General features: G+C 43.1%; 1 pseudogene; it reads left to right on the top strand.

Annotated features, from left to right (window-relative positions):
- Positions 1-14,367, top strand: part of LOC102139947 (uncharacterized) — a 50,096-nt pseudogene extending 35,729 nt beyond the window's left edge.
- The last annotated feature ends 1,449 nt before the right edge of the window (positions 14,368-15,816 follow it).

A 15,816-nucleotide genomic window follows, 5' to 3' on the forward strand; every position in this document is an offset into this window, starting at 1 on the left:
CCCAATATTTATCCTCAGCTTTTCAAATAAAGCATACTGTTGTCAAAGGAAGAATATAACTAAATAAAAACGAGCTATTCTCTGTATCTCAATTACAAATTCCTTGAAATAAATGAACAAATCTGACATAAAACCAAATTTGCTTCCTATTGAAGTTGGAAAACATGCGTTTCTGAAACAAATATGACTTGGATAAATAAATGACCTTGCTACCTTTTCCAAGGTCCTGTGGTAATTTGGTGATGAAGCACACCTCTATTTTATTGTCTGTAAAATAGGAATATTACAATTTACTAAATATAGCTGTTGAGAGAATAAAATGAGATCATTCTTCTAAAGGACTAGTGGTGGTACCTGCTGTATAGTTGGTACCAAATCATGACCACTATATTAATCTAAAGGACTGACTCAGCCCCTTCCAATGGGTGATGCTTCTAGAAATAAGCATGAGCCCACAATGCTCTGACTTCCTTGCTGTGCTTCTGAAGGATTCCTCTGTGTGTGTGTTTACGTGCTCACACCCATGCCCTCGCTGAATAGCATGGCGTATACATCACACGGAGACTGTTTTCCAAAAGTCTGTTCCATTGTAATCTACATTTCCATCAACCTTCTATTGACTTTGCCATGCAGTTCAGATCATCACTTAGGTATTACTGACACCTTTGAGCACATCTGCTGAGAACTGTGCTTGGAGGATTGCACATTTTGAGGGTGTGTGCATAATGATATAAGGTTCTAAATAATAAATTAAAAGATAGTTTAGAGCCTTCATTACAGCCATCTGTGTTAACTTCCCATTACAAATTAAAATATCCATTTTGACACAAGTTTAATTTTTCCAAAACACCTGTTCTAAAAGGCAATGTACTTTTTACATAATGGAAATGGCAACACTTTGAAAATATTACACTTTACTGGAAAGTCAGTTATGTTCCAGAATCAATGTTTTCTATGGCAGGCGGGGTGGGTAGTTCTCATACGTAATGAAGACCATCAATCACCAAACAAAAACCCCGCATAACGTATAAAGAACTCACCCACAGGTTTCCTTTTCTTTCTCTTTCATTAACTTTTAAAAATCAGCAATAAGTTCCTTTGGTTTTCTTCTCATATTTTACAAAAATCATTGTAGAAGCAGAGGTGTGATCAGTTAACAACTATTGAATTCTGAAAAAAACAACAAAGCTTCCATCTTAAATCATCTACAGAAATTGAAGCAATTTCCATTACAACCTTGTGGATTAGGCAGCTTATTTGTACAATCCATTTTCCTTCACATTGGCTACTCATTGCATAAATAATTCTGCTTGTGTGGCTGTGCAATACTGATATTTCACTAATTTTTCTGTTAATCCAAATGGCACCAGGCATTGAATGGCGTAGGCGTTTTTGGAAACTGACTTCGGTACAGACTAAAATAAGAGAATTTTGGTTTACAATGGCTGTGCCATTTTCTAGGCATCATTTACTGTAACTGGATAGCGAAACAAAAAACCAGTGTTTCCTTAAAATAAGACAATTAGCAAGGCCTGTCACAAGAAGTGAAAAGATTTCTCTTCCTTCTTGGTTTCCTTTTAACTATCTCTATAAAACAAAGGAATTGCCAGAAACCTTTGGATGCTTCCTCTGTCTTCATGAAAAGGACTACTTAATTGAAGTTACTGACCTTCTTTCCTTTTGCGTTCAAAGATCACCTCTACCCCCTGGGAGAGATGTCAGGGGAAAGATTTCTGCCTTCCAAAAGCCTTAGAGAATTATAATCATCTGTCCCCATGTATAATATACTCTCCTTTGAGTACATTAAAAAGCCATAACATGCAAAACATACAGTGCATGTTCTTTACTACTTTTCAAATATAGGTTCTTTGAAGACATGATGGGTAAGTTCAGGGGTGGTTGCAGGAGGGCTGGATTTAAATACATTTCTGAGCAATTCTAAGATTCTGTGATGTTGTCACTTGCATGATCTAAGGTACTGCTCTGAACATCACTTCTATGGGCTGACTGCCAACTACATTCTTATGTTTATTTCTGCACTGTTCCTTACTCAGGCAGTTTCTCATCCCTTTTATGCCCTCCTCCTCAAAAGTGGAAAGGCCTGGAGGGTAGAGGGAGCCTGGCATTTTGGGAGGAACACAAATAATTGGCTGTGATCTGGATTTCACATTGTTGAGTTGGGAGGTGTGGGTGAGAAGAGATTGGAAATCGTGGAGAGTCATGTCAACTTTGCAACTGAATTTGAACTTGATCCTTAGGACAAGGAGGTGCCAATGAGCATTTTACAGACTAGCCATATGGTAAGATTTTAGTTTTAGAAATGTTACTGTTAATTCTGGGTAGTGGGAATATGAGTGTTCATTTTACCATTCTTTGTACTTTTCTGTATTTTCAAAAGTCTGACTCAAATGAACTAGACAAATACAGCTCTTCCTGGCTACAGAGTAGAGAACAGATTAGAAGAGATGTGACACATACATCAGCTGGAAATTTGTGACAGTAATTTAGACAGGGGACAATTATGTTCTAAGCAAGGCAGTGCCCCAGTAGGAATGGAGATACACAAATGGGATCCACATGTCGGAGGTAGAATTGGAATTGGACATGGAGGGGAGTGAAGGAAGTGCGTGTCATTAGGTTTCTGGAAGGTCAAATGGGTGAGTGATAATGGTCCACACAGGGACACGCAGGGAAGTTGATAATGTCTGCTTGGGACAGTTGGAAGTGTCCGAGAGTCATCTCAGTAGCGATGCCCTACAGGAAGTTAGATGTTTTAATCTAGAGCTTGGGAGAAAGTTTGGGAGTGCAGATTTAGATTTAGGCATTGTCAGTTTGTAGAAGCCATAGGAATAGAATACCTAAAATACCATAGAATCACCTATAGGAATAGATGAGATTACTGAGAGAATATAAAGATTAAAAAATAGGAAGGTTGAGGCATGAAACTCTGAGAGACATCGATAGGTATCAGGATGTTAGAGGAAGGAGACTAACAAGTGGATGGAGAACTTGTTTTACAAGGAAAAATGTCACCAATTGTGGCAAAAAGGTCAAGTGAGATAATTCTGAAAAATCTTTTTTTTTTTTTTTGAGACTGAGTCTCACTTTGTCACCTAGGCTGGAGTGCAGTGGCCCCATCTCAGCTCACAGCAACCTCTGCCTCCCAGGTTCAAACAATTCTCATGCCTCAACTTCCCAAGTAGTTAGGACTACAGGTGTGGGCCACCAAGCCTGGCTAATTTTTTTGTATTTCTAGTAGAGATGGGGTTTCACTGTGTTGCTCAGGCTGGTCTTGAACTCCTGAGTACACTGAGAGCACTATTTCCTCACATCAGGTGATCCTCCCACCTTGCCCTCCCAAAGTGCTAGGATTACAGGCATGAGCCACCATGCCAAGCCTGAAAAATCATATTTGATTGAATTTAGCAATAATGACATTTTTGGGAAGAGCAATGGTGGTGGAATGACAAGGGAAGAAGCCAGATTGCAAAGTTTAAAAAAATCAAATAATAATAACAATAGCTACATTTTTGATAGCTTATTTTGTACCAGACACCGTGCTAAGCTCTTTATCAATATTGCTACATTTTATATTCACAGCAATCCAATAAGTAGAACTAATATTTATTTCACTTCACATGAGAAAACTTAGATGTAGAGAAATTAAATACTATGCCCCCCATCACACAAATCAGATGGGAGAAGAATGACTCTGACTCAAGTCTACTTTAATCCTTAATTCCTAATTTCATTAGAGAGAAGAGAGGGACAGTGAGTGTCCACCTGCTTTCAACAGTGAGGGTCTGAGGTTTGAGGGAAGGCAAGAGAGAACCAGAAGGGCTAGCCCAGGAAGAAGAGGGGTTTTGTCTGTCTGCTTGTTTTCAAGATGGGATAACCTCAAGTATATTAAATACTGATGGAGAAGAACTGGTAGAAAAGATCTGGAGAGAGAAAGAAGGACTGACCCACAGGATTGGTTTCCTGAGGAGGTAGCACAGGATGGAATGGGGTCCTGAGCATCTACTAACATTCTCACCATTGCGATCACAACAGCGGGGATCCCACACTGGGGCACCGGGCAGTAGATGGGTGAGGGAAATCTTGCATTATGGCTTCTATTTTCACTGTGAAGGAGGAGGTGAGGAGCTTTTGTCAGTAAAGAGGGTGATGCCCAGCTAGAAGCTTTGCTGAGTATGAAGTTGCCTGTGTGGAGGATGGGAGAGTGCCAGCCAGAGAAATGCAGAAAGACTCCAAGTAGCACGTAAGGCCCAGTGGAGGCTGAAGGCCACAACTTTGTAGTAAAACTAACCTGGGGCAGAAAGGAGGAGAGAAAGGCACAGTCTGTGCTTGATAAAGAATGTATTGAATCATGCAAAATTTGGTAAATAAAAGAGGGGAGTGGGGTGGGAGATGGGGGAAGAGCCAGAGGATGGGGGAAAGAGGACATGGGACGGGGGAGAGACAAAGAGAGAGGAGCCCTGATGTGGCTTTGGAGGCCTGGAACACCAGGATTATTAAGAATTCCAGTGTTCCCTGGACTCGGTGGCATTGCTTTATCTGGATTTTCATTTTGTGGAAATCCTCCTGGGTCCTGGCCAGTTCACGCAGTGACTTTGTAGTTCACAGCAGTGACTGACAGCTTCGCAAACCAGGCTTGATGTCTGACAGACGACTACATCTCTGCTGCTAAGTGCTGGATCTTAATTTCTGCATAGCTTTGCAAACCCCAGCACGGAGGTTCCTCGCAGGACCTTCAATTTTTGCCTGACTCTCTTCCTTCTGATATTAAATTTCAGGATGGCATTTCAGGCATCATTTTCTTGACAGGAAGGGTTGAACCCAGTTAAAAATTCGGATGCAGTAAGGGGCCTTGCTTGGAAGGAACTGTGTGTTTCTAAATCAAGGCCAGATGGCTTTGAGGGTGGCAGCCTGGAATCTTCCTTCCATGTGGGTCTGCTCCTCCCTCAGGGAGTATAGGGTCGCTTTGGTGGACATGGACATATTACTTTTGGTACATTCAACCTAACTCCTAATAGACCATGTCATCACTCACAATTGACCTTAGATCATGGGGTCTTCAACCAAGTTGGGGAGGAGCTGAAATATGGCCCAACGAAAGACTTTAGACAAAACTGCTCTAGTTCTTGGTGGATTCTTGTGAATAAGTGCTAATGTCATCAACTGAAATTCTGGACACCATGCCAGTTTTCAGGTTATGAACCTTTTTCCTCTTTGACAGTTGCAAACAAATCACACTTCCATTGTATTCATTCACCAAATATTTATTGAATACCTACTATGTTCTAGGCATGCTCTGTTGTAACGGTGCCCCTCACTTTATGCTTCTGTGGTCAGACCTTTTCTCCTGTGATTAGGACCAAATATTTGGAGAAAGGATTAAAGCTCTCATTTATTGAGCACCTTTTATAGCCTGTGCTATACGATCTCCAGGCCCACCAAAGAATACATCAAGGTAAGAAGTGTTATGCCCATTTTATAGATCCAGAAACTGAGATTTAGACATATGAAGACAAGTAGCAGGACTGGTATCTGAACCCTTCCCTAGTTGTTTTCAAAGCTCATAATCTTTCTACTTGTTAAGCTGCCAGAGAAGAAAAGCACAAATAAAGTGGAGACTGAGTTTTCAAGAACACTATTTCCTCACATAATTGTATTTTGGCGTTGGAAGCAGCCATTTACTCCTTTATGAGATGAATAAGGATCAATTTCTTAGCAGGTCATTTTCTTAGCAGTGAGACTGCATGTAAGGTTATAGACTGGATAATTTTTTTTTTAGTTGGGATGGTAAATGTAAAGACCACATTCACACAGTAAAGCTAACTGGTAAGCCCTTAACTACCTTGAAAAGCTGTGTGGGTTGTAAATCCTCATTCGTTTTGTACTCATTCTTCCATCCACTTGCCACCAGCATAATTAGCTGATGTTAAAGAGATGTCAACTGGAAGAAGAAAAGGGAATTCATCTTGGTTGAATATCCCTGGGGGCACCTGCCTATGTCATCCCATTTAACTGTGTACATACCCTGCAAAGTAGGAGAGACATGTAGGAATTTACTTATGGCCCAAGTAAGAAAAAAAATTCAGAATTTGAACTCCAGTGTGTCTGGCCCCAGAGTTCTAACTTTTACCAGTCTTACAATTATAGAGAGCACTTAAGGGATTTTGGCAGGCGGCTGGCAGGGAGGAGGGTAGCGAGGGTTAGATGTCAACTCAGTAGGAAGCAGATCTCCTACTCAATCTCCTGCGCCTTTGCTGTTTTCTCCTTAATTTCAGAGGGATTTTTACTTACAACAGCAAAAGCTGCCTGTACCTACGTGCACCCCATGTGACTTTTCTTATTGGATATTACAAGGCTCTATAGATCTTTCTCCAGAAACGTCTACCTCTGGTAACGTCGTAAGGTAGAAGTAGCAGTACTTTTGGAGCCAGGAGGCTCACTTGGAGCCCTGGTTCTACTGAGGAGCTAGGCATCCTTGGGAAAGACTCTAAATTCTTTTGGGTAAAATCTTAAAACTCTTATTTTCTTTACATTTTAAATGGAAACACTGATACCTATGGTATTCAGCCATTCATCATTCATTCATTCATTCATTCATTCATGTACTTGTCCCTATGCCAGGCACTCTCTAGCCATGAGAGTTATGGAGTGAACAAAACAGACAGCATGTCTGTTCTGAAGAAACTCATATTCTAGTGGGGAGATTGATTAGAAACAATAAGCAAATACATTAACACGATAGTTTGGGATTAAGCTTCATAGAAGAAAAAATAAATAAACATGGCCCCATGACGGAGATGGGTGGCATGGATGAGGGAGAACACTCTAGGTTGGGTGGCTAGAAAAGGGCTCCCTGAGGGGTGACATATGAACTGGGATCATAATTACAGAGGGAGCCAGTGTAGAGGAACATACCCCAGGGAAAGAAGAGAACAAGGGAAAAAGATGGACAGGTGCTTGGAGTGCTTGAAACACAGAAGGAAGATCTTAGATGACAGACCCAGTGTCATAATACATGCAAAAATACTTTGCATGTTTTAAATAATTATGTAATCCAAAGATTATTATTTTTACTTCTCTTACCTTCATTATCTTTCCTCTCTCCCTCCTTTCTTCCACCCCTCTTCCTTTCTTCTTTTCAGTTTGTCTTTTATACCAGTGCTTCTCAAACTCTGATTAAAAAACAAGCATTAAGCCAATAAAAACCTCATTTTTAATTTTTGTATTTCTAATCTGTTGCAGACTGGTACTTTTGTAAAATGTCCCAGTACTGTCAAATAACTACAGAGATTTCTAAATGCTTATCTTGTCTGCACCTCCCTCCTGGTGGGCTGGTCTCTGATAATTGGTGGACCACACCTTGAATAGCACTTTCCTAGATAACGGAGCTTTTCTGGCGCAACCCTGCACTCACAGACATGGTCACTGGGGATCGCTGATCACTTAGCAAACTCTAATATCCAATGTTTTGGTTTTAGTTAACACTTTATTTAAATAGAACCTAGGCACCAAAACCACACCCTGGACATCCATGTAAGCAAATCATACTGTAGGCCTCAGTGTCTTGCTCTCTGATTTCTACAGATCCTCCAGACTCTTAGAGACAAGGGCCTGGAGGCTGTTGTAAATAACTGCCCTTAGTTTTTCCTGATACTGTTGTATAATAAAACAGCCTAATTAGCCTAGAGCCAGGGCAGCCCTGTGGGAGATTTCATACACAATCTAGAAAGAAAGCAACGACAGGCAGGCTTTTCCCGCTAGGTCTCAATTCTTTTTACTAAGTTTGAAAAGCCAGGGGGGAGTGTCCAACAAGGATAGAATTCTTGGCAAGGTGAATTTCCAGCTGGCTTGAAAAGGCTTGAGCAATAATGGCTGACTCTTAAATGGGGAATGGAGAAGGTTATTAAAACTATCAGAGTGCACGTTGGGGCATTTGTAGCAGCCAGGGTGAGCTGTGAAACTATGTGGTGGAGAGGTGAGGACCCCATGCCAGGTCTGGGTGAGGAATAAAGATAAGGATGCCAGGTTCCTGGGGGAAATGCTGTTTTTCAAGGGTGACACAGAATTTCTCTGATGCCTCAAGCAGTGCACAGAATTTTTAGCCACTGGAAAGGTTTCAGTCCTCACCAAAAAAAAAAAAAAAAAAAAAAAAAAAAAAAAAAAAATCAGAGACTATTGGCTTCTGCAGACAGAAAACAGTCTTCTCGTTTTGTCTTAATTTTTGAAACAACTAAAAATCCAGCAGAAATTCTTTGGAAGACTTCCCCAGTGGAGTGTTCCTCTAGGCAAGGAAATGGAGGTGCTCTGGAGTTTTTTGAATAGCTACTTTTGGTTTGGCAGACATAAGCCCTTTATCCTTTTCTTGGATATTTTTCTCTCCCTGCGATTAAAAAAAATTTCCTGGAAATTTAAATATTTGAAAAGAGTTTAGAAGTCCATGAAAGGAACTGTATGTTATCATTCAGTTTCAGTCTCCATGGGTACAGGTGTTTGCACCAACTTTATTTCCAAAAATGGAATGTCATGTTCATGGCGATTTAAAGAAGAGTAGGTAAAAGCTTTGGACTTTGGAGTCATATAGACTCAGGGGTGAATTTTGACCCTGCCTTTTCCTAGCCTGGGTAAATCATTTCACCTCTCTGGATCTCATCCCCCATGTGTAAAGTGGAGTAATGACAATACCAATGAATGGCCCTTGTTAGGCATTAAATGAGTTACATCAAGGGAACCCTCAGCACAGTGCCTGGCACACATTACAGAATGCTTCCAATTAATGCCTGATGCTATCCTTTTGTTATTCATTATTACTTTCAGGGTGAACTCGAATCCAAGGGACTCCTTACCAGTCCTTTCCTGTGCTGACACCTTGCTCATGTAATAATTGGGCTACTTCCATGCTATTGGTTGCCCTACTCCTTTCCATCAGCGTGTGGATTGTTTTTATTTGTTTGATGTGATGCAGGAATAAGCTTACACTGTTGTGCCAGCTGCTACGGTGGAGATAGAAAATGGATTAAAAATGGCAGAAGGGAATTGATATTTATCAAAGACTCACAAAGGACACTACCTATTTCATCTCATTTAATTCTCACAGCAGCCCTGCAAGGTAGGTATATTACTCTTGTTTCACAAATAGGGAACGGAATCCTGAGATGTTAAGTGACTTGTCTAAGCTCACACAGCAAATAGGTCGATTTGCACCCAGCTCTTTGTGTCCCCTAAGATAATGTTTGTCTTACTGCACTATACCACCTTTTTGCCTTTGATGAACTCAGGAACTAGTTAGGTGAGAGAAAATGTGCATAATGCAAGGCAGGAGATAGACTAATAGAAAGCTGTCACATACAAGTTGGAAGGACAGTAGCAGAACACACCGGCCAGCTTGGCTGCCTTGCCTATTCTCTTTTCCTGAGTTTGTATATCTGCCACCACTACTGTGTAGGTGGTGGAAAATCTGTGCTGTCTAGACCAGTGTTGGACCCTTGACAGCCAGTGCTGTCTAGATTAGTAGTGGACCCTTGACCCAACTAGGGACAAGATGATTTTATTTTGCTTAAACATTTTTAAATTGTTTATTTATTTATTATTTATTTATTTATCTATTTATTGAGACAGAGCCTTGCTCTGTCACCCAGTCTGGACCCGAACTCCTGGGCTCAAGTGATCCTTCCATCTCAGCCTCGTAAGTAGCTGAGACTACAGACATGCCCCACCACACCAGCTCTCTCTATTCTTTAAGGACATGAAGACTATAGTTGGTGGGTGTTTGAATTGAGAGATTGCATAGACCCAGGAGTAATATACTAGTCTTCTATCATTGTGTAACACATTACCACAAATTTGGCAAATTAAAACAGTACCCATGTATTAGCTAACACCTGGCCCTGTGTGGCTGGATTCTCTGCCCAGGGTCTCAGAAAGCTGAAATAAGGGCATTGGCTGAGTTGTGTTCCTTTATCAGGGCTCTGGGGAAGAATTCTTTTTTAAGCTCTCTTGGGTTGTTAGCCAAATTCAGTTTTGTGTGGTGGTTGTTGTTGCAGGGCTGACATTCTCATTTCCTTGCTGGTTGTTGACTGGTGCTGTTCTAAGTTCCTAGAGGCCACTTGTAACCCTTGTCCTTCCTCTCTGAAGCCAGCAATGGAGAATCTTCCTCTGTTGAATTCTTCTCATGCTTTTCATCTTTTTCTTAGGGAGAGCCCAGACTCTTTTAAGGTTCACCAGATTAGGTGAGCCATCTGCCTAAACCCCTTTTCTTAAGGAGAAAGTACCATACAATATAACTGAATCATGGCAGAGAAATCCATGATATTCACAGTCCTGGGGATTATGCAAGGCCCATGCACCAGGAGCTGGGAGTTTTGGGCGTCAGTTTAGAATTCTGCCTAACACAGATGGGGTTGCCATTTGGGGAGCCATATGCAAGCAGTGCTGGGAGATCTGGAGGGGAGAAGAGAGGACGAGGAGAGAAGTGGAGAGAAAGGAGGAGGGGAGAGTAGAGGAGGAGACAACAGAAGAGAAATTTCCTTATGGAGGCTCTAAATGAGAATGTTTCCTTCCTTGCCTTTTTCAGTTTTTACAAGACATCTAAATGCCTCTAGTCTTGGCCTCTTCCTTCATCTTCAAAGTGTGTCACTCCAGTCTTTGCTTCTGTCATCACATTGCCTTTTCTCCTGTGTTGACAAATTTCCCTCTGGCTTCCTCTTACAAATGTACTTGTGATTATATTTGGGGCCCATTGGACTAATTCGGAATAGCATCCCCACCTCAAGATCCTTAACTTAATCACACCTGCAAAGTCCCTTCGAGTTAACATTTACAGGTTCCAGGGATTCGGACCTGGATATCTTAGCAGGGGTAGGGGTGGGGTGTGGAGGTGGGGGAATTATTCAGCTCACAAAATTACATGTGGATTCTTAAGTCCCATGGCTAAAGTTCAAATCTCAACCCTGCTGTTCACTAGCAACATGACCTCAGTCAAATGATGAATACTTAGCCTTTCTGTGTCTCAGTTTCATTATCCCTTAAGTGGGGATAATTATAATAATATATGCATTGATCATTTTTGTGAGGATTAAGTGAGGAAATTAATGAAAAGTGCTTATCCCAGAGCACAATAAACATTGAGTAAATATTGGTGATTATGGTTTCCACTGATGTTATTTAGAGCCTGTGCTGCGTATTTGTTGTTTTAGCCTGCCAACATCCATTTACTTCTGCTGCGGCTAACAGTGCCTCTGTTTTTCTTGGAGAACTTCCTTTACCTCACTCTCAGTTCATATGGTTTAGGTGGGGCTGAATTCAGTGCTAGCCCCAGGACTGTGAGTGGGAACCAGGTCTAAACCCATCAATATAATTTCCTTGTCTTGGTCCCAGGAATTGGTTCAATGATGCATGTATGAGCTAAGTTGGTCCAAGCAGTGTGACCCTCTGGCTTTTCCAGGAGCAACTAGAAAAGCAATATTTTCAAGGAGTTGCTGAAAGCAGAGTGTGTGAAGCTACAGCTACTGGCAGCCTTTTTTATCTTTAAAGTTTTGCCACACTGTAGAGCCAAGGTGGGAAGCAGAGTTAAGGGAAGGAGAGAGACCCCTGAAGTTTGAGGTTAAGCTTCAAATACAGCTGGTCCTGAAATCAGCACTTTTGTGGTCTGTCCGGTTATGTGAGCCAACAAAGTTCCCTTCATCAGTAAGAAGGGAACTTTTATCTGAAGGATTTCCAGACTCATGGGACCGGGAGATCCTTTCTTTCTCTTTGAGTGGAGACAGAGATTTATTGGCCATTTCTAGGCTTCAGCCAACTTGTAAGAACCCAGAAGCCCATGTGTGCATAGCCCCAGAGTATTATTACTTGGGTACGGCGAAGTCCCTAATATTCTCTCTCCCCCTTGCACAATAATGGTGATAACAATGATGGTATCTATTGAATGCCTCCCATGTGCCATCCATAAGGATTTTTTGTCCTTTCTAGTACTTGCAACAGCACTCCCAGGGAAAGACTGTTTTGCAGATGGGAAACGGAAGCCCTGGGAGATAAATTTTCCAAGGCCAAATAGCGAATGCTCAGCAAAAGCAGGGATCAGTCACGGAGCTTTCTGGATTCAGAGCCTGTCCCTTGCCTACGCTGCTGCAATAACTCCTATAGCCAATCTGGGAGAAGTCCCTACAATCAGGAATCAAGTGATTCTGTCTGCAACAGCCACAGCCACTGGGCCTTTCTTCCTGGAGGGTGGGATTCTCCTCTTGTTTTGTACTTTGTTTCTCAGAAGAGGCTGTAGACACATAGACTCTAAAAGCCTCCTCTGTCTGACTGGGTTCATCGAGCATTCTGTCCTTCCACATTTTCCAGTGTTTTATTTAAACCTCTTCATGTGTTGGATTTGTGTCTAGAGGATTTTCCTTAGTGTTCAAATAAGGCATTTTATGCTCTTGGGAATTATATACCCACTGGATTTACCATTCTTTTTATAGGAATACACAGAAACTGAGATGTGAGACACAACATAAAGCAAAGAGAAAGTAGTTACCACCTGTTGAGCTGTCATATTCCAAAACAGATAATAACAGCAGTGGGCCAGTGAATAAAAAGCATGAATACACACACACACAAACAAAGGTTGGACATGAAATATATTTGGATCTGAGCTTTATGCCCACTACTTTCAAACTTTAGGCAAATTACTTGATCATTTACCTCTCAGTCCCCTCAACCCAAAATTGGGATGATAAAAATTCCTCATAGGGTCACTGTGAGGATTGCAGCTATTATGTGGGAGAAAATGAGAACAAGAGCAAGAAAGAAAGTCATAGAGTCCTAATAAATGCTACCTGCTTGCCTTTTGCTAATGCTAATTTGATACGTGTCCTGTTATTTATTAATAAAAGTATCTAAATACGTAACACCTAACTTTCCAATATCTTCTTTTAGTCCCTATTTTAAAATTTTAATTTATAAATTTAAATATTTCTGTTCTGTCTCTCATTTCCATTTTTCTTTGCATCTGCCTCACCCATCTCTCCAGACTTGCTTTCTTCACTTTCCCATGCATATAGCTACAAAGTTGTCCCACATCTCCAGAGTTTCCAAGTCCTCAGTTCAGAGGAGTCACTAGTAACTACGCATCCCAATTCCAAGATCCTGGGATAGGGACTGACAGGTCCAACTGTCCAGTTAATAATGGCTGGCAAGTCGGGTCAGGTCAGTAGAGGCAGGGCTTCAAAAGCACACTGATTTCCTGGCAGCTCTCAGAAAAAGAGAATCAGGGTGTGTCAATACCATATAAAGATTTCAGAGAGCCATAAAAGTTGGAAAATGAATGGATATGAGATTTGTGTGAAATTTGTTAAAACACTTGACAGCAATTTTTTGCCTTGTTCTCTCTGCTGAAACCAGGGGGCACCTGGACTTCAGCTCTGATTCTTGAACCAGCAGTGGGTCCTACTCTCCTATGGGCTGTTGGCTGAGGTCCAGAACTGACTCCTGTCCAAATATGGCCCCCAGAAGGAGGCAGAGCTCCGCAGCTGGATCGAGGGAACTCACCGGCCTCTCCATGGGCCCCAACTTCCAGAAGGGCCTGGAGGACGGGATTATCTTATGCACACTCATGAACAAGCTGCAGCCTGGCTCAGTCCCTAAGATCAACCGCTCCATGCAGAACTGGCACCAGCTAGAAAACCTCTCCAACTTCATCAAGGCCATGGTCAGCCATGGCATGAACCCCATGGACCTGTTCAAGGCCAACAACCTGTTTGAGAGTGGGAACATGACTGCAGGTGCAGGTTTCTCTTCTCACCCTGGCGGGGAAGGCCAAGACTAAGGGACTGCAGAATGGGGTGGACATCGGCATCAAGTACTCAGAGAAGCGGGAGCGGAACTTCGACGATGCCACCATGAAGGCTGGCCAGTGAGTCATCGGGTGGCAGATGGGCACCAACAAATGCGCCAACCAGTTGGACATGACCGTGTCTGCACGAGGAGGCATTTCTATGACCCCAAGAACCACATCCTGCCCCCATAGGGACCACTCGACCACCAGCCTCCAGATGGGTACAAACAACTGTGCCAGCCAGGTGGGCGTGACGGCTCCCGGGACCCGGTGGCACATCTATGACACCAAACTGGGAACCAACAAGTGTGACAACTCCTCCATGTCCCTGCAGATGGGCTACCCTCAGAGCGCCAACCAGAGTGGCCAGGTCTTCAGCCTGGGCCAGCAGATATACGACCCCAAGCACTGCCCTCATGGCACAATGGCTGACGGGGCTCCCTTGGGCGCCGGGGATTGTCCGGGCTCAGGGAAGGCCCTTGAACATCCCCCTACCTACTAGGAGGAGGCCGGCTACTAAGGCTCCCAGCACGCTCTTCTCCCACTTCGTCTCCCCGTCTGGGTTTTGGGGTTTTTCTGTATTTTCATCTTCTTTTTTTCTTAACCTGTTCAGTGCTGCCAATCAACTGAGGGTCTGTGAGTGGCGGCCTGGGATCTGGCAGCAGGGCTTTTTCCCCCTTGCCTTGGTCCTTCACAGGACTGAGCCACGCGGCTGTGGGGTGAAGGGTGGAGGCTGTATTCCAATATGTGTAGGGTGAGGTTCCCCTGCTGGGACGTCCACACTGTGGGCCGAGCTGTGCTGGGGAGAGGAGACCTGGGATTGCAGGGAATTTGTTCCCGAAGGTTCCCAGTTGCCTCACCTCTTGCCCCTTTTGTCAGCTGATCAGTTTGTGGTTTCTGTACCCGCAAAAGTTTCAGGAAGTATTAACAAAAGAAAAATACATTTTTTCCCCCAAGGAATGGGGTGGGGACAGTGGTGAGGGCGCTGGGAAATTAGTCCCTGGGAAAGGGGGCCCGGCCACGATGCTAAATATCTCAGGCTCCCAAGCGGCTGGATTTCCTGAGGACCCTCAGACCTGCACCGGGGCCCTGTGGGGAAAGTGAGGCCCATACAAGGAAGTGGAATTCTGAGCTGTTGGGGCTAAGCCTGACCCCCTCTCCATGCTAACCCCCACACTGTGGCCTCAGTAGGCTTTTGTTGTTGTTGTTGTTGTTGCCCAGGTTAGAGTGCAGTGGTGCGATCTTGGCTCACTGTACCTCCACCTCCTAGGCTCAAAGGATTCTCCTGCCTCAGCCTCCCAAGTAGCTGGGACTGGAGGTGGTCCACCACACCTGGCTAATGTTTGTATTTTTAGTAGATACTGGGTTTCACCATGTTGGCCAGGCTGGTCTCAAACTTCTGGCCTCAGATGATCTGCCCGCCTCGGCCTCCCCAAGTGCTGGGATAATAGGTGTGAGCCGCCATGCCCAGCCTCTCAGTAGGTTTTAAGGAGCCCCCAGCCCTCCTTCTCCCATTCTGGGCCTGACCAGCTATACTGCTTCATCTGCCCTGGCCACACACCCTGCCAAGTACTGCACAGGGATCCCCACCTAGGGGCCCTGCTACATGAGATAATGTGAAATATGACTATGGACCAAACACAATAAAACTTCTGTTTGTAAGAAGAAAAAAAAATAGCCATACTGCCCAAAGCAATTTATGGATTTAACACTCTTCCTATCAAGCCACTAATGGCATTCTCAAAGAATTAGAAAAAACTAGTGTAAATTTCATATGGAACCAAAAAAGAGCCTGAATAGCCAAAGCGATCCTAAGCCAAAAGAACAAAGCTGGAGGTGTCACATTACCCAACTTCGAACTATACTATAAGGCGACAGTAATCAAAACAGCATGATACTGGCACAAAATAGGCACATAGACTAATAAAACAGAATAGAGAACCCAGGAATAAAGCTGCACACCTACAGACATCTCATCT

Source organism: Macaca fascicularis, chromosome 2, assembly GCF_037993035.2.
Source record: "Macaca fascicularis isolate 582-1 chromosome 2, T2T-MFA8v1.1".
Lineage (NCBI taxonomy): Eukaryota > Metazoa > Chordata > Mammalia > Primates > Cercopithecidae > Macaca > Macaca fascicularis.